This window comes from Bos grunniens, chromosome 8 (assembly GCF_055505025.1).
Source record: "Bos grunniens cultivar Pamir isolate PY7600 chromosome 8, Bosgru_T2T1.0, whole genome shotgun sequence".
Lineage (NCBI taxonomy): Eukaryota > Metazoa > Chordata > Mammalia > Artiodactyla > Bovidae > Bos > Bos grunniens.
In genome coordinates this window covers 65,742,073-65,761,922 of record NC_141172.1, presented here as the reverse complement: position 1 = coordinate 65,761,922, position 19,850 = coordinate 65,742,073, and the positions used below count along the sequence as shown (strand labels likewise).

Sequence of the window (19,850 nt, the reverse complement as noted above, 5' to 3'; positions counted from 1 at the left end):
CAGGCTTCCCTGTCCCTCACCATCTTGTAGAGCTTGCTCAAAGTCACGTCCATTGAGTCAGTGATACCATCCAACCATCTCACCCTCTGTCATCCCCTTCTCCTCCTGCCTTCAATCTTTCCCAGCATCAGGGTCTTTTCTAATGAGTTGGCTCTTCTCATCAGGTGGCCAAAGTATTGGAGCTTCAGCTTCAGCATCAGTCTTTCCAATGAATATTCAGGACTGATTTCCTTTAGGATTGACTGGTTTGATCTCCTTGCTGTCCAAGGGACTCTCAAGAGTCTTCTCCAGCACCACAGTTCAAAAGCAACAATTTTTCGGCATTCACCCTTCTTTATAGTCCAACTCTCACATCCATACATGACTACTGGAAAAACCATAGGTTTGACTAGATGGACCTTTGTTGGCTAAGTAATGTCTCTGTTTTTTAATATGCTGTCCAGGTTTGTCATAGCTTTTCATCCAAGTAGCAAGCATCTTTTAATTTCACAGCTGCAGTCACCATCTGCAGTGATTTTGGAGCCCAAGACAGCAAAGTCTGTCACTGTTTCCATTGTTTCCTCATCTATTTGCCATGAAGTGATGAGACCAGATGCCATGATCTTAGTTTTCTGAATGTTGAGTTTTAAGCCAGTTTTTTCACTCTCCTCTTTCACCTTCATCAAGAGCTCTTATATGTATGTGTGTATATAAATACACACACACAGTTATCCTTGTACAACATGGGTTTAAACTGTGAAGGTTCACTTATAGGGGGATTTTTTTTTTCAATAATAATTACTACAGTGCTGTGTGATCCATGGTTGGTGGAGTATGCATATGTGAAGGACCTGTGGATACGGAGGATCAACTGTAAATTATATGTGGATTTTTGGCTATGAGGAGGGTTGACACTCCTAATTCCCATGTTGTTCAAGGATCAACTGTATAAGTTGTAGTTGGTATTAGTGTTCACCAAAATTAGCCCTTCCCTGTAACAGAATTATGAATCCCAGCCCTGGATGGAGTCATCTGTTATTATAACATAAGCTAGTGCATCCTGACTGGTATGGTACGTATCAGCCATCACATAATCAAAATTTTTGAGTACTCAAAGGAATTGGGGAATAATGCTCAAAACATACAGGTTGTAAAAACTTTTATCTTATGAGAGATAAGGACCATCTGTAGTATCTACAATTAAATCAATACAAACAATCAACAAGACAGAAACAGCCTTGGAAAGGGTGCAGTCTTAAGCCATAGATTTTTAGTACATGCCATCTTTTTGAATTACCTAAGGGACTTCCCTGGTGGTCCAGAGGTTAAGAATCCTCCTGTCAATGCAAGGGACATGGATTCGATCCCTAGCCCAGGAAGATTCCATATTCTGCTGGGCAAGTAAGCCCCATGTGCCACCACTACTGAGCCCATGCTCTAGGGCCTGTGAGCTGCTATTACTGAAGCCTGTGTCCTAGAGCCTGTACTCTGCAACAAGGGAAACCAGGGCAATGAGAAGCCTGCGCAAAACAAAGAAGACCCAGTGGAGTGAAAAATGAATAAATAAGTTTTAAATGAAAAAATTTAAAAATATATAGACATCACGTATCTCCTAATATGATGTATTGAGAAAAGCACATCACTTCTGTAGTTTTCTTGCCAAATGTACCTGAAAGTGAAAGTGTTAGTTGCTCAGTCCTGTCTGACTCTTTGCAGTCCTATGGACTGTAGCCTTCCAGGCTCCTCTGTCCATGAAATTCTCTAGGCAAGAATACTGGAATGGGTAGCCATTCCCTTCTCCAGGGGATCTTCCCAATCTTTGACCCAGGGGTCAAAGCTGGGTCTCCCACATTGCAGGCAGATACTTTTCCACCTGAGCCACCAGGGATCAAGCCTAAATTCAGTCAAATAAGGAGAACACATTAGACAAATCCAAATAGAAGTTGTTCTATAAACTAACTGGCCAGTATGCTGAAAGTACCAGAGTCATAAAAGACAAGCAAAGACAAAGGAATTGTCATAAAAGAGGTGGTACAGACGTGGCAATTAGATATAATGTGGAATCCTGGGTTGATTCCCAGACCAGGAAAAGAATATTTGTGGGAAAACTAGTGAAATGCAAAGTCTTGTAGCTTAGCTAATAGCATCATATCAATGTTAATTTCCGGGTTTTGATAAAAGTACTACAGTTAGAGAAGATGTTAACATTTAGGGAAAACTGGTGAAGAGTTTTGGAAACTTTCTGTACTGTTTTTGCAACTTTTCTGTAAGTCTAAAATGATACTAAATAAAAAGCTAAGAGAGAATAAAGAGCACTCTGGGTGATTAAGCTGAGGCTCAAGGGTAGAATGAGGAGTGCGCTGTTGTCAGAGGCAGGATAGAGGATTTTGCATACCTGACGTGGTATTTTGTTTACATTGTGCTTTTGGATTTAGGAGAAGCCATATTTATACAATGTATACAATTCTAGTCAGGGTTTGAAAAGGTCCAAGTGGCCAAAGCAGTTATTTCAATGGCCTTATTAAACTGTTGCAGCTTAAACTACAGCTATGTTTTTCAAAATGTCACAAGGAACATTCAAAGATATTCACAACAATTATGTCTTGGTCAGAAAATGATGAGTGGCTTCTATTTTTTTCTTTATGTGCTCAGTTACTCAGTCATGGCCAACTCTTTGCAACCCCGTGGACAGTAGCCTGCCAGGCTCCTCCGCTCATGAAATTTTCCAGGCAAGAATACTGGTGTTAGTTGCTACTTCCTTCTCTGCTTTTTTAGAAAATATCTTTAAGTAATTTTCAAATGATTTACAGTTATTATATTTTGCATATATAATCAAACCCAAATTATTCTTAAAAACTTCAACAGAAATGTTTGTATGCTATATGATCACATGATTATACATTTTTGTAAATTTTCAAAAGTACGATATTTATTCCATCTGATTAGGACCACTTTCTTTTATACTCTGACTTCTCTGTCATAGTAGTATTGGAGAGATCACATATTATTAAGATCTTGCTGAGTGGAAGCTGAGTTAGCAATACACTTAATTTTAGCTTAACGGAGTACACATTACATGGTTCATTCCATTATAGTCTAGCTATTGCTGCCTATTATGGCATAATCATGGCTTCCAGGAAAACCCCTACCACTCACAGTGCCAACCATCCAGCATTTGCTCTTCACTAAAAATGAAGATTAAAGATTGTACTGAGGTGAACATATCTATGATCTAACTTAAGAGGTTGTAGGTAAAGGCAGAAAAAGCTTAAAATGTATGGATCCAGGAGCTAGCCTATGGAAAGGTGCTCCAACTCTTAAAGTTTACACATGAAACAGAATTGTTAGAGGATTACTCAAATTTGACAAAAGCTTTAAAAACACAAATCAGTAAAAATCATGAAGCTGAATGAAAATTTTATAATACTCAGTAGTGAAGAGCAGTTTACTCTTACCAGAGGAAAGAATGTATAATCTTTTGTTAACCTAAATACACAATGTAAGAATTGGGAGTCAAATTTTATTTGGGGTAAAATGAGGACCATAATCTGGGAGACAGCACCTCGGATAGCTCTGAGAAACTGCTCCAAAGAGGTAAGGAGGAAGCATATATGTGATTTTGGTGAACAGGGAGTACATATAATCAAGTTCATATTTTTTGCACAAGTTTTCTGCTAGTCACAAGGAGCAGTCATCATCATGGAGGATTTTAGTGCTTTTCTAGATATGAAGAGATACAAGATTTGGGCTCATAAAATTGGCTTCTAAAAATATCTAACTACCTGAAGACCTGTTCTGCCAGTTTCTCCCAGAGCACAGAGTGCCTCATTTCTGATCTCCACCCTGAACTCCTTTCAGGGGGTGTTGAAAGTCAGCAGTTGCAGCAGCATGTGATTTAATCCTTGCAGAAGTAGATGGCAACTGACAATGGCAAGTGCTAATGTGTAGTTGACACTTTTTCTGTTTTCTTTCCTGTATTATAAAATCACTGTGGTATGAATAGGCAATCAGAGTATGTAGCCATGAATACTTAAAAAGGTAGAAAAAAAGATATTATAGAATGGATCAGGCAGTTAGTTGATTAAATTGTATTATTTCTTTGGATTTTGTAATTTTTAAAAAATATTTATTTGGTTGCATCAGGTCTTTGCTGCAACATGTGGAATCTTCTTCGTGTTGCAAGGGCTTCTCCCTGGTTGTAGCCCACAGGCTCCAGAGCACGTGAGCTCTGTAGTTTTAACTTGAGCTTAGTTGCCACAGGGCATGCGGGATCTTAGTTCCCTAACTGGGAATCAAACCTGAGTCCCTTGCTTTAAAGGCAGGTTCTTAACCACTGGACCACTAGGGAAGTATCTGGATTTTGTAATACTCTAAAAATCTGCAGTTTATTATGATTTTTTTCATTCTGTTTATATCTATTTTCATCACTTATTCTATATTTGGTGTTTATATTATTTTTAAAAATGAGCCCCTTCCTCAATCTTATAAGCTCAGGCACCCCCATACTGGATCTGTGGGAATGTGCAGGCTCTCAAATATATTTTCTGATTGCCTCTGAAGCTGCTTCCTTACTCAAAGTGTTAAATAAAAGGCTGATACTTTAATATTTCATAGATTAACAGGGATTTAGCACTAGAGTTAATAATTCTGAGGCACTCCTGGAATCAAAGTATCAATTTGTGTGCTTCCTGGGCATGGATTTTTTCCCTGAAAATCAAAGACTGTTTGTGGCCACTCAAATAAAACCACATTTTAATTTATTTATGTAAAAATTTAGAAATCCTAGTTCCCTTTATTCCTAGTTGAACACATGCTTGAAACTCATTTTCATTATTCTATATATAAATACAGTGATTTTAACAATCGCTTTAAAGAAGCTTTTGATGACCATTTAATCAATTTGTGTTGAACAAAATACCCTAAATAAGCAGCCCTATTTACAACTTAATTACAGTTTTACAAACAATGTAATATATTGATTTCTTTTAAAGCACTTGGAATGCCTAACTTAGAAAGCAAAATCTCTTTTATCTAGCTTCTTTCCTAAATCTAAATAATTTAAAAAAATATAGTGAATTCCAAATTCCTTTAAACATTGAAATATTGTTTAAAAACTGGTTCTAGACTTCCTTTCACCCAAAAACTCAAACCCAAAATAAATTAATTACACATTTTAAATTGTGTAAAATTTAAATTGTGTAGAATCACAAAGCTAACCTGTCAGACACACAAATATGATAAATCCTCCCAATATATAAATTATTTCTAAATTTAGCCCCAAATTATTACTGAATATTTGATTTTTTAAAAAATCTCTGTATACTCAATTCTAAGTCTTCCCAGAAGTTTTTCTATTTCAGGTAAATTAGAGTTGACGTCATCAGAACCTGAGATATTTACCAACCATAAACTTTCAGTCAAGATAAGAAGCCCTAGTATGATAGACTGTCTTCACAGATGTGGCCTCCTTAAATGAACCATGCCTCTTGGAATCCACAGCCTTGTGTAGCCCCTCCTCTCAGAATCTGTTCCTTGGTGGTAAGCAATAGAGTATGATGGAAATGAAGTGTTGTTCCTCTCCTCTATGAACATTCACTCTGCAGGAAGCCAGCTGCGATGTAAAAAGTTTGATGACCCTGAGTTCACCATGCCACAGGAAAACCCAAACAAGTCACACTCATATGCTGTATGTGGATAGAGAGATGTCTGGCCAGCTCCAGCTGTCCAGTCCATGTCCATTAATAACATTCCAGCTGGAGCCCCAGATACTGTGCTTCTGAATCAAAGCATCCATGTGGAAACCATCTGAATTCCTGACCTACACAATTGTGAAATATAAAAATAACAAGCTTTTTTTTTAAAGCCAGTAAATCTTAGGATAGTTTATTATGCTGGAATAATAACTGAACACCTTCAAGGTGACTGGGCCACTGAGGACACACTGAACTCCTTTTTATGTTTTTTATAACGTGGGATTCCAGATTCATCTTTTTCAATTAGGATTCCATTATTCTAGTTTATCCTATCTCCTAAATTTTCAAATTTAATTTGGATCAATTAGTGACCAGCCTGAAAGTTTATAGCAACTTCCTTCATATCTTGGTTGGATCTTGCTTTTTATTTATTGTCTTTTTCTTAGTCCAGACTACAATTTTCAAAGAAATTGAATGGCATCTCTTTGGATTCTTCATCTCGTTCTTTGTCAAGCTCCAAAGCAACAGTACAAAAGTCAGGCAGAGGAAGACAAATATCATACAATATTACTTAAGTAAGAATCTTAGAAAATGGTACAAACGAACCAGTTCACAAAACAAAAATAGAGTCGTAGATGTAGAAAATGAACTTATGATTACCAAGGAGGAAAGGAAGGGAGAGGAATAAACTGGGAGGTTGGGACTGACACATACACATTTCTATATATAACATATATGGTGGCTCATATGGTAAAGAATCCTCCTGCAATGTGGAAGACCTGGATTTGGTCCCTGGGTTGGGAAGATCCCCTAGAGGAGGGCATGGCAACCCACTCTAGTATTCTTGCCTGGAGAATCCCTATGGACAGAGGAGCCTGACTGGCTACAGTCCAGAGGGTTGAAAAGAGTCAGACACGACTGAGTGACTAAGCACAGCACATATATAAATAGATAACTAATAAGGACCTAGTGTATAGCACAGGGAACTCTATTCAGTACTCTGTAATGACTTATATGGGAATCAGTTCAGTTCAGTTCAGTCACTCAGTTGTGTCTTTGTGACCCCATGTGGGAATAGAATAAGAAAAAAAATACTGTTGTTATATGTATATGTATAGCTGATTCACTTTGTTCTATAGCAGAAACACACAACATTGTATATCAACTATACTCCAATGAAAATTAATTAAAAAAAAAAAAGGTCAGGCTCATGCCTCTGACTGTTTATAGAATATCCTAAGTGAGGAGTTCAGGGCAGATATGACCTTCCTGAGATAAATAGCACTTAAACTCCTACCCATTGAGGGCAGGAGAACAGGCAGCTAGAGGGCCGCTTTGCTCAAAGGACACTAAAACCAAAAGTACTTAAAGACTTCAAGCTTGTTGAGTTTTGAAACCTACAGAAGGCCTGGCGTGCTGTGATTCATGGGGTTGCAAAGAGTCGGACATGACTGAGCGACTAAACTGAACTGAACTGAATATATTATTGGCTTCCAAATATACTGAGAAAGTGACAATATCAAAATGCAAAAATATTTAATAAAATGTTCACAAATACATGTTAACTACATCAGATGCTAAATTTAGTTATTGTTCAGTCACTGAGTTGTGTCTGACTCTTTGCAGCTCCTTGTGGGTTTCCCTAGTGGCTCAGAGGTTAAAGCATCTGCCTGCGATGCAGAAGACCTGGGTTCCATCCTTGGGTTAGGAAGATCCCCTGGAGAAGGAAATGGCAACCCACTCCAGTATTCTTGTCTGGAGAATCCTATGGACGGAGGAGCCTCGTGGGCTACAGTCCAAGGGGCCGCAAAGAGTCGGACATGACTGAGCAACCACTCACTCACTCACTTTGCAACCCCATGGACTTCAGCACACCAGTTTATCTGTCCTTCACCATCTCCCAGAGTTTGCTCAGACTCATGTCCATTGAATCAGTGATGCCATCCAAACATCTCATCCTCTGTCATCCCCTATTCTTTCTGCTCTCAGTCTTGCCCAGCCTCAGGGTCTTTTCCAATGAGTCTGCTCTTCGAATCAGGTGGCCAAAGTATTGGAGCTTTGGCTTCAGCATCAGTTCAGTTCAGTTCAGTTCATTTCAGTCGCTCAGTCGTGTCCAACTCTTTGTGATCCCATGGACTGAAGCATGCCAGGCTTCCCTGTCCATCACCAACTCCCAGAGTTTACTCAAACTCATGTCCATTGAGTAAGTGATAGCATTCAACCATCTCATCCTCTGTCATCCCCTCCTCCTACTGCCTTCAATCTTTCCCAGCACCAGGGTCTCTTCCAATGTCACTTCTTACCATCAGGTGACCAAAGTATTTGAGTTTTAGCTTCAGCATCAGTCCTTCCAATGAATATTCAGGACTGATTTCCTTTAGGATTGACTGGTTGGATCTTCTTGCAGTCCAAGGGACTCTCAAGAGTCTTCTCCAACACCACAGTTCAAAAGCATCAATTCTTCGGTGCTCAGCTTCCTTTATAGTCCAACTCTCACGTCCATACATGACTACTGGAAAAACCATAGCTTTGACTAGACGGACCTTTGTTGGCAAAGTAATGTCTCTGCTTTTTAATATGCTGTCTAGGTTGGTCATAACTTTCCTTCCAAAGAGCAAGTGTCTTGTAATTTCATGGCTGCAGTCACCATCTGCAGTGATTTTGGAGCCCCCCAAAATAAGGTCTCTCACTGTTTCCCCTCTATTTCCCATGAAGTGATGGGACCAGATGCCATGATCTTAGTTTTTTGAATGTTGAGCTTTAAGCCAACTTTTTCACTCTCCTCTTTCACTTTCATCAAGAGGCTCTTTAGTTCTTCACTTTCTGCCATAAGGGTGGTGTCATCTGCATATCTGAGGTTACTGATATTTCTCCTGGCAATCTTGATTCCAGCTTGTGCTTCATCCAACCTAGCATTTCTCATGATGTACTCTGCATGTAAGTTAAATAAACAGAGTGACAATATACAGTCATAATGTACTCCTTTACCTATTTGGAACCAATCTGTTGTTCCATATCCAGTTCTAACTGTTGCTTCCTGATCTGCATACAGATTTCTCAGGAGGCAGGTCAGGTGGCCTGGTATTCCCATCTCTTTTAGAATTTTCTGCAGTTTGTTGTGATCCACACAGATAAATGCTTGGGCATAGTTAATAAAGCAGATGTTTTTCTGGAACTCTTGCTTTTTCAATGATCCAATGGATGTTGGCAATTTGATCTCTACTTTTCCTAAAACCAGCTTGAACATCTGTAATTTCATGGTTCACATACTGTTGAAGCCTGGCTTGGAGAATTTTGAGCATTACTTTGCTAGCATGTGAGATGAGTACAATTATGTGGTAGTTTGAGCATTCTTTGGTATTGCCTTTCTTTGTGATTGGAATGAAGACTTACCTTTTCCAGTCCTGTGGCCACTGCTGAGTTTTCCAAACTTGCTGGCATACTGAGTGCAGCACTTTCATAGCATCATCTTTTAGAACTTGAAATAGCTGAACTGGAATTCCATCACCTCCACTAGCTTTGTTTGTAGTGATGCTTCCTAAGGCCCACTTGACTTCGCACTCCAGGATGCCTGGCTCTAGGTGAGGGTTCATACTATCATGAGTATCTGGGTTGTGAAGATCTGTTTTTTACAGTTCTTTTGTGTATTCTTGTCACCTCTTCTTAATATCTTCTGCTTCTGTTAGGTCTCTACCATTTCTGTCCTTTATTGTGCCCATCTTTGCATGAAATGTTCCCTTGGTATCTCTAATTTTCTTGAAGAGATCTCTAGTCTTTCCCATTCTATTGCTTTCTTCTAGTTCTTTGCATTGATCACTGAGGAAGGCTTTCTTATCTCTCCTTGCTATTCTTTGGAACTCTGCATTCAAACGAGTATCTTTCCTTTTCTCCTTTGCCTTTTGCTTCTCTTCTTTTTACAGCTATTTTTAAGGCCCCATCAGACAACCATTTTGCCATTTTGCATTTCTTTTTCTTGGGGATTTCCTCTAATACTGACTGATTTAATCTCCTAAAATTTTATTCTGATTAAACAAAACTTTTTTATTTCAGATTTTTTTCCACTTTATTAGAATTCCTGAGAATGCATGATGAATGCCAAAACAAGAGCCCATCATAAATTACACACAAAAAATCAAAAGTAATGTATAAATATGTTTTAAATAAAATATTGTATTTAATGTGATTAAGGGAAAACTGGTATTTTCATGATTCACAAATAGGAGTATGAGTTTCTCTCCCAGATCATAATACCGTCTTGGAGAAGTGGTCAGTTCCCTTGAAAAACAATTTAAGTCAGTTTTACACATACAGTCACTATCCTTCCAACCTTCTCAACTCCTCTTGGCTGTATGCTACCGTTTCACTATATCCCTTAGAGAAATAGACCCTAAATGATGCTGATCCTATACAATTAAACTGTTACTGCCAATTTTAGAAGTAGGTCCCAGACAAATGAAATGATTTGCCTAACTGATCCACAGCTAGTAAATAGAAGAAAGGCCAGAGCTGGGACTCATGTCTCCTGAATTCTGTGCTCTTTTTTCCCCCTGTTTTCCCCATCAAAGCTCCTTTAACATTCATTTTATTTACATGTTGAAAATCATTGTTGGTGTCAGGAAAGATACACCATGCAATTGTCCCATTCTGCTGGGACATGATTCTACACCAGTTGACCAAGGAGTTAGGACTGTGCTTTGGGGGAAAAAAATGAAGATGTATAGGGCTACACAGAAAAGAGTGAAAAGAAGAGTTTGAGTTAAGAAGCACAAATAACAGCAAAAACCAAAACCTAAACTATTTCTTAATGTTGTCTTTATACATCTTATAAATAGATGTGGTTCAGGGCAGAGGTTGGAGTGGAGGAGTCACAGTAGTTTTCTGTGATTGGATCCTGGGGGTGTGAGACAGGAAGGACAGAATATTAGAGACAGTCTTGATTGTCCTTGGAAAACTTTAATTTTTTTTTCCCCTCTCTTCCAATCAAATCCAGTTCCAAGAAAACAATCTGCTCTTGGTCACTTACACAATCCATGTCAGAAAATGACCTCAAAGGGCATTACATTTCAGCTGTCTTATTTTGGCTGCAAGAAATAGAACTGAATTTTGGCTCACTTTTGTTAATCCTGTAGGACTTCATGTTGGATCTCTCTGTTTACTCACAGCCCTCTGTTTTCATGTTGAAATTTGACCTTCATGTTCCTTTCCTTTAAAGGCTTTATTGTAAAAACATGTGTATTTTAAGGTACATCAGAACCTATTTGTTGCTAGACAGATTTTTTTTTTTTTTGATGTGAACCATCTTTAAAGTCTTTACTGAATTCATTACATGTCGCTTTTGTTTTTTTATATTTTGGGTTTTTGGCCATAAGGCACAGGAGGTCTTAGTTCCCTGACTAAGGATGGAAACTGCAGTCACTGCATTGGATGGCAAGGTCTTAACCACTGAACTGGCGCGGAAGTCCCATGCTAGACAGATTATAATTTATGTAGTTGAGAAATATCTATGCCCCCAGCAACTGAGAAACATTTATTTTCCCTAAGGCACTTTTACCTCTTAAATCACACCATTTAGTCATATAATCCTGGCCTATTTCACGAACAGAAGGGAGTGTCCTGACCTTACTAACCCCTCAAAGAGGCTACAGCAGCCCCTCAACCATGGAAAGTCTTTTCTGGAGCTCTAAGCAAGGGAAAAAAATACCATGTGATCTATATGCTTGGAAGCATATGGAAAATCAAGCCAAGAAGCAGAGGAAGAAGAAACAACCCTTCAGAGAATTTAAAGGTAAACAAGTCTTCTCCTTTTGACTATTTTGACGTGGAAAAGTTAAATAATCCCAAATAGTAAGAAGTTAATTTATTTTGCTATCATGTTACTTCCCTGATGGTTCTACCAATTCTCTCTTTACTCCTTGCTTCCTGTTGAGAGTTTCTTTTAGCTTCTCCACCCACTGGGTAAAGGTCCTGGAGTTATCTCACGAACATTCCTGCAGCAGAGTCCCCCTAGTCCACTGGAAGAGAATCCAGGGTGGCTTCCTAAGCTCAGCAGTGTGACTCTCTGTCTTAAATGCGCCTTCCATCTGGAGGCCACTGTAACTGGATTGTAAGAACTGAGTCCTCCCCATTGGGAGGGCAGGACTACCAGTTCCTGTTGCCCCACAGTAACCTCTAAGTCTCCTCAGCCTTGCTGTCCTGGAATAACCTCATCCAGCTCTCTGCATCAGACAGAAATCAGAGCTATCAGTAAATTGTCATTTGTCTTGTGCTTGGTGAAGATGATATGCAAATAGGATAATGAAGGGACCTTTAAGCAATTTCCATAGAAGAGCATGGCCCAGTGACCTAGTTTCAGAGCCCAGACACAGAGCCTGGACCTCTGTAAAGATTCTGTAGTTCATCATTCTAGTTCCTTCTGCCCTATTTCCTTCTTGCTTCAGGCTTAGCTGAGATGAAACATAGCTCTTTGCTATTATTTTCTTCACACAATTGAAAACAACTACTTTAGACTTCACTTCCTCAGATGAAATAATGCCAAATACATAAATATTTCCTCCATGTTCCATTTTTCATCCTCAATGTAAACATCTCATTTGGGGACTTGTTTCTTGAAGGGCAAATATTCAAGTTAGGTAATGTTATTTTTTTTTATTGAAGTACAGTTGATTTAACTTATATGCAGAGTACATCATGTGAAATGCCAGGCTGGATGAAGCACAAGCTGGAATCAAGAATGCCGGGAGAGAAAAATCAATAACCTCAGATATACAGATGAAACCACTCTTATGCAGAAAGCAAAGAGGAACTAAAGAGGCTCTTGATTAAAATGAAAGAGGAGAGTAAAAATCTGACTTGAAACTCAAAAACATTCAAAAAATGAAGATCATGACATCCAGTTCAAACACTTCACGGCAAATAAATGGGCAAACAGGTAATAGTGACAGACTTTATTTTCTTGGGCTCCAAAATCACTGCAGATGGTGACTGCAGCCATGAAATTACAAGACACTTACTTATTGGAAGAAAAGCTATGATAAACCTAAACAGCATATTAAAAAGCAGAGACATTACTTTGCCAACAAAGGCCCATCTAGTCAAAGCTATGGTTTTTCCAGCAATCATATATGGACCTGAGAGTTGGACTATAAAGAAAGCTGAGCATCGAAGAATTGATGCTTTTGAACTGTGGTGTTGGAGAAGACTCTTGAGAGTCCCTTGGACTGCAAGGAGATCCAACCAGTCAATCCTAAAGGAAATCAGTCCTGAATATTCATTGGAAGGACTGATGCTGAAGCTGAAACACCAGTACTTTGGCCACCTGATGCAAACAGCCAACTCATTGGAAAAGACTGATGCTGGGAAAAATGGAAGGCAGGAGGAGAAGGGGACGACAGAGTATGAAATGGTTGGATGGCATCACTTACTCAATGGACATGAGTTTGAGTAAGCTCCAGGAATTGGTGATGGACAGGGAAGCCTGGCATGCTGCAGTTCACGGGGTCACAAAGAGTCAGACACGACTGAGTGACTGAACTGAATTGAAAGAGCCCAAGTGCCACAACTAAGACCCAGTGAAGCCAATTTTTTAAAAAAAAAGTCTTATTGACACATTTACTGGTTGCACATAAAATTCACTGATTAATTTAGTGATAAAATATATTTTTATGATCATTTTAAATCTACAATGCTAATCAAGACTGTGGTATGTCATTCCATTTGTTCATTCTCTTTTGTGTCCAAAATAATAATTTAGTGATATTGATAAATAATGTCTATAATAATAAGGTCTATTTTTATTCCTTGTTAAAGTGGTTCCTAAATACTTGATTATTTTTGTTGCTGTTGTAAATAGATTGGTTTATTTCATTTTATTTCAATTTGTTGTTTGTAAATATGAAGACTGTAGACATTTTCTATATTAATCTTACCCCCAGCCAGAATACTGAATTTTGTATCATGTATAACAAAATTTAAATTTTTAATGTTAGGGTTTTCAGATACATAATCTTTTCATCTTCATGTTATCATAATTTTCTCTTCGTTTCTAGCATTTATATAGCCTTGTTTTTTTAACAAGGTTCTAAAATTTATTTATATAGAGTTCAGCAAAGTAGCCTCATGATTATTTATGATAATTTAAATTTCCTCTAGATCTGTGGTTATTTCTCCAAAATCCTTTCTTGTCTTCTGAATTTATGAGTTTTCATTTTTATATTAAGTTAGCTAATTACATACTCAATCTTTTAATAACCAAGCATTTGGATTTATTTATTCTATTTTTTCTTGTTTCCTACTCACTTTCTGGTCTTCTCTCTATGGTTTCCTTGTTTCTGTACCTTTAGATTTATTTTGTTATTATTTTTCTCATCTCTGAGTAAATATTTCATTTATTTTCATTTCTTATTTTTTAAGATAGGTACAAACATTGTTTTAGCTGAATTGGATTAGAAAATGTTTTTTTTCTTTTCACCTCTTTATTGTAGATGTTGTTTCTCTTTCTTTTCTAGTTTTAGTCTTATTTTACTATGATCATGGCTATCTGCACCATGTCTACTTTTTGGAATTCATCAAGATTTAATTAACAGCACAGCATTTATGGGCAATTATTTTTACAGTGTTCCATGGGTACTTGAAAAGAAGATACTTTTCCTATATCAAGGAGAAAATTGTAGAGATAACAAACAGTAATAATCGCCTCATTTCATTGTTATTTGGGCCTTTATTCTATTATCTAATTGTTTTTTTATTGTGAAGATGATTGCTGTACAGCGTTGTGTTGACTTCTGCCATACAATAGCATGAATCAGCCACAGGTAGACTTATGTACCCTCCCTCTTGAACCTCCTTTCCAACCCCCACACCATCCCACCCCTCTATGCTGTTACAGAGCACCAAGCTGAGCAACTGGTGCTCAACCAGTTATACAGCAACTTCTCACCAGCTATCTATCTTACATGTGAAAGTGAAAGTCACTCAGTCGTGTCCGACTCTTTGCTACCCCAAGGGCTATATAGTCCATGGAATTCTCCAGGCCAGAACACTGGAGTGGGTAGCCTTTCCCTCCTCTAGGGGATCTTCCAAACCCAGGGGTTGAACCCAGGTCTCCTGCATTGCAGGCAGATTCTTTACCAGCTGAGCCACAAGAGAAGCCCCTATTTTACATATGGTAGTGTATATGTTTCAATGCTAACTGTCTCAATTCATCCCACCCTTCCTCCCCCTCCTCCTGCTGTGTCCACAAGTCTGTTCTCTGTGTCTGCATCTCTATTCCTGACCTGCAAATAGGTTCATCTGTACCATTTTTCTAAATTCCATTTATATGTGTTAGTATATGATATTTATTTTTCTCTTTCTGACTTACTTCACTCTGTATAATAGGCTCTAGGTTAATCCATCTCACTAGAACTGACTCAAATTCATTTCTTTTTATGGCTGGGTAATATTCCATTGTATATATGGACCACAACTTCTTTATCCATTCATCTGTTGATGGACATCTGGGTTGCTTCCATGTCCTGGCTATTGTAAATAGTGTTTCAATGAACATTGAGGTGCATATGTCTTTTTGAATTATGACTTTCTTAGCTACTACCTAATTTTTGACCACTTGAATATTCACAGGTTGAAACAGTGATTTAAAGTTTTGATTATGTGTACTTTTTATTTCATATGAAGTTTTCTATGTGAATATTAATGCTGTATGGTTTGATATACTAGAAACTGTTAGATTTTTATTTTAGGTTGTGCATTTTATTATTAAATAGTATCTTCATCTCACTTTATGCTTTTTGGCTCTGAAAATAACTTAGTCTGCCATTAAGCTTATGACTCCTGATTTTGCTTTTAATTGCATGGTATGTCTTTGCTAACTCTTTTATTCTCAGCATTTTTTAGTTCTTTTGTTTTAAATATTCATTGAGCATACTGTGTAAGGTTGTATTTTACTTTGTGATCATAGGTAAGTCATTTCCTTTTTTAAAACTTACAATATTATATTAGTTTCAGGTGTACAACATAGTGATTCAATGATTGTGTGGATATACTCTAAAGTTAGTATAAAATATTTACTATATTCCATGTGCTGTATATTACATCTTTGTATCTGATCTATTTTATACCTCGTTGTTTGTACTCCTTAATCCCCTTGCTCTATTTTGCCTCCTCCCCTAGTCCTCTCTCCACCGGTAATCACTAGTCTGTTCTCTGTATTTTGAGACTGTTTCTGTTTTGTTATATTCACTCATTTGTTTTATATTTTTATATTCCACATGTAAGTGAAACATATCTGGAGACTGTTAGCTTGGTGGAATAAGCCAGACAAAGACAAATATTGAGTCATTTGCTTTTAATAGGGGAGTTTATATCAAGTATTTTCCTTTTCTGAAGTTATAATGCAACATGAAAGACAGACTTCTAGGCAGTTAAATAAATGTTTCTGTAAAGACATTCAAACTTTTACAATGTAGAAGCCGTGACACATCAGTTCTAAACTTTTTACTCGAGTATTGAAGAACAATTTTGATGTATTTGATTATGAGGATTCTGAGACATATTCCTGTTCAGTTTTCTCATGTTTAGAACAAAGCTAAATGTTTAACTGCTGCTGCTACTGCTGCTGCTGCTAAGTCGCTTCAGTCGTGTCTGACTCTGTGCGACCCCAGAGACGGCAGCCCACCAGGCTCCCCCGTCCCTGGGATTCTCTAGGCAAGAACACTGGAGTGGGTTGCCATTTCCTTCTCCAATGCATGAAAGTGAAAAGTGAAAGAGAAGTCGCTCAGTCGTGTCCGACTCCCAGTGACCCCATGGACTGCAGCCTACCAGGCTCCTCTGTCCATGGGATTTGCCAGGCAAGAGTACTGGAGAAGTATCCCTTAAATTAAATGAGAGTTGAAAATATCTGACATAGACATATATTGTTAGCATATACATATTTATATTGATAGATATATTTTATTTAATTTTTGATCTATTTTAAATTCCCCAATTTTTAAAAAATGCAGTGTATAACATGAGTTTGGCTTAAAACTTAAACAGAACAGAGGACTTATAATGAGCAGGGGCAATTCTCTGCCCCAGAGGCAACCACTTTAAATCACTTTTACATTTACATCTTTAATTTTTCAGATTTCTAAAAACACTTTTACTCACCTATTTCTTTGTTTTTTTAATTTTAGGCATTATCAATTTATAATGTGGCAGATGGAGGTTTTGCTCATTTACACACACATCATCAGCCTCCCTCCGTACTCCCATTATCATCATTCCACCGTATTTAGTTGTTGATTACCTTTGTTACTCATTAAAGTACTTAAGTCTTTTGAATTAGCTGTTTCTTTCTGCCAATCACAGTAAAATTTAGTGACTCACAATAGCAATGAATGTTTATTATCTCATTTCTGTAGGTCAGGAACTTGGGGGTAAATTAACTGTGTGGTCCTGGCTCATGAGATTGTAGTCAAGTCATCAGCTGGAGCTGCAGTCATCCAAAGACTTGACCAGGGTTGAAGAATTTGCTTCCAAAATGGCTTACCCACATGGATGGTGAGTTGATACTGACGGTTGACAGGAGGTCTTTGTTCTTTGCCATCTGCACTTCTCCACAGGGCTGTTGGGCTGTTTAAGTGTCTTTTCTAGAAGATATTGGCTTCCCCCAGAGCAAGCAATCCAAGCAACAGCCACAAGAAAACTTCTGTGTGCTGTATAACCTAGCCACAAAAGCCACATACTATGACTTCTGTAATGTCCTCTTGGTTATACATGTCAACCTTGTTTCATGGGGGAGGGGACTGCACAAGGTCATAGGTAACAGAAATAGGGTCATCTTGGAAGCTGCCTACCCAGTCTTACCTCTGGCCTCCCATAATTGACATCTCCCCCTGGCCCACTTACCCAAAAATACACTTACTCCTTCTCCAGAAGTCATATGACTTGACCCTTTGTGGCATCTACTGGAAGTCTAGGATCTTGCCCTCTAAATCAGTGTAAGTGTAGGTGTGATTACTTGTGTATAGGTCTTAAAGTACAGGTCCTATTAACCTAAATACCTGTAAACTAAAGAGACAAATTATTTGTCCCACATATTCAACATGTAACAGTGGGACAGACACAGAATAAACCACTAAGTGCATGCCAGCTCAGTCGCTTCAGTTGTGTCTGACTCTTTTGACCCTGTGGACTATAGCCCACCAGGCTCCTCTGTCCATGGGATTTCCTAGGCAAGAATACTGGAGTGGGTTGCCATGCCCTCCTCCAGGGGATCTTCCCAACCCAGGGATCAAACCTGGTTCTTCTGAGTCTCCAGCATTGCTGGCAGATTCTTTACTGCTGAGCCACCGGGAAAGCCAAAACCACTAAGGCAGTTTCATTTTAAAAGAGGGTAAAAATGGTCATTGATGCATATCAATTCTGAAATTCAGTTGGAACTGTCTTGATTGGGAAGTTTCTTGACTCAGTTTTGTTCCTTTCCTGTAGCTCTCTAAGGCTCTGCCTTTTGGGCTACTGTTGCCATCCTCTGAGTTATCCTGTTTTTTCTATGAAAAGTTGCCTGTGTTTGCAGCTGAATCAGAGAAGGCAATGGCAACCCACTCCAGTACTCTTGCCTGAAAACTCCCATGGACGGAGGAGTCTGGTAGGCTGCAGTTCATTGGGTCACGAAGAGTCATACATGACTGAGCAACTTCACTTTCACTTTTCACTTTCATGCATTGGAGAAGGAAATGGCAACCCACTCCAGCATTCTTGCCTGGAGAATCCTAGGGATGGAGGAGCTTGGTAGGCTGCCGTCTATGGGATCACACAGAGTTGGACACGACTGAAGTGACTTAGCAGCAGCATCAGCAGCTGCGTGGTCTCCTTGTTTGCTTCTTGCCTGTAAGTTTGTGGGTTCAGTGCTTCTTTCTTTTCTTTTCTGTTGTTATTCAGTTGATAAGTCATGTCTGACTCATCACGACCCTGTGAACAGTAGCCTGCCAGGCTCCTCTATCCAGGTGATTTTCCAGGCAAGAATCCTGGAGTAGGTAGCCATTCCCTTCTCCAGGGGATCTTCCTGACCCAAGAATTGAACTTGGGTCTCCTGCATTGCAGGCAGATTCTTCACCATCTGAGACACCAGGAGATCAGAAAATGCCAACCCAAAAGATGCCACTGTAGCATAATGATTATTTCAAGCTGAAGGCAGTTGAGAAAAAGAGCACAGGACGAACTCTCTACCTTCCTACAATGTACCTGAACGCAGGATAACAAATTCCTCTCGTGACAGTGTCCCCCTTCCCCTTTAGGTACCAAGGAGGGAACAGCAATCTTATCAACAGAGATGAGGGGGCACTGAGAGTCTACTAACTTGTCATTATATACGATCAGCTTCCCATATATTTGCCCTCCTACAATTTGCCATCCCTAGAAGCTTACATTTCTTTGTCTTCATATTGTCATTTCTCTTTAAATGTATCCTTCTTTGTCCAAATGATACAAAAGCCTCCACTTTTAGCTATATCTTTAGAATTTTTCTCTTCTTTTTGTGAAGACTGCCCCATTCTGCCCCATGCCACATAAAACTTTTATCATCAAATAAATGCATATACTTTTTGATGTTAATCTTTCTGTTTTCAGTTTATTTCACAGGTCCAGCTGGAGAACCTAAGAGAGTGAGAAGAATTTTCTTCCCCCCGAGTCTGAAGTCATAAAGAAAAAAAGATGAAGAAATATGAATGATGTGATAAAGTTTGCACTAATGGAGCTTAATTGGATGTGGATGAGATAATTGGATAAAGAACAAACCAGGGAAACAATCAACTTTCTGGCTGAATGAATGACTGGCCTTTGATGCCATTCACCGAAGTGTCAAACACAGGAGGAAGAGCTGCAAAACATTTTAAGAGAAGACAATGTGGTTTTTCCATTAGACAGGGTTCTTGGCCTTCCCCAGTCAATAGAACTTGACTAGAGGCCAGACAGGAAATACAGGCAAGGCTTTACTGGGGCCTCTGATGCAGCAGGGGGAATGAGAACAAACGACAGGTGTCCTTGCTGGCTCCCTGAGTTGGGGGCAAGCTGGTTTCTTATACAGGGTGAGGATACAATGTGTCCAAGGGGTGTCCGAGGGGTGGCGTAGGTGTTTTCCCCACCCCTTTGGTGTTGTTGAGTGCAGAGGGCATGCACAGTATCCTGCTTTTGCTCCTGATA

General features: G+C 38.8%; 1 long non-coding RNA gene across 1 annotated transcript; it reads left to right on the top strand.

The window, feature by feature from the left end:
• The first annotated feature begins 11,321 nt into the window (after positions 1–11,321).
• On the top strand, positions 11,322–19,456 carry LOC147367290 (uncharacterized). The gene is made up of 3 exons (XR_015169181.1): positions 11,322–11,457; positions 17,072–17,210; positions 19,278–19,456. It is a non-coding gene; the product is annotated as an uncharacterized LOC147367290 (long non-coding RNA).
• The last annotated feature ends 394 nt before the right edge of the window (positions 19,457–19,850 follow it).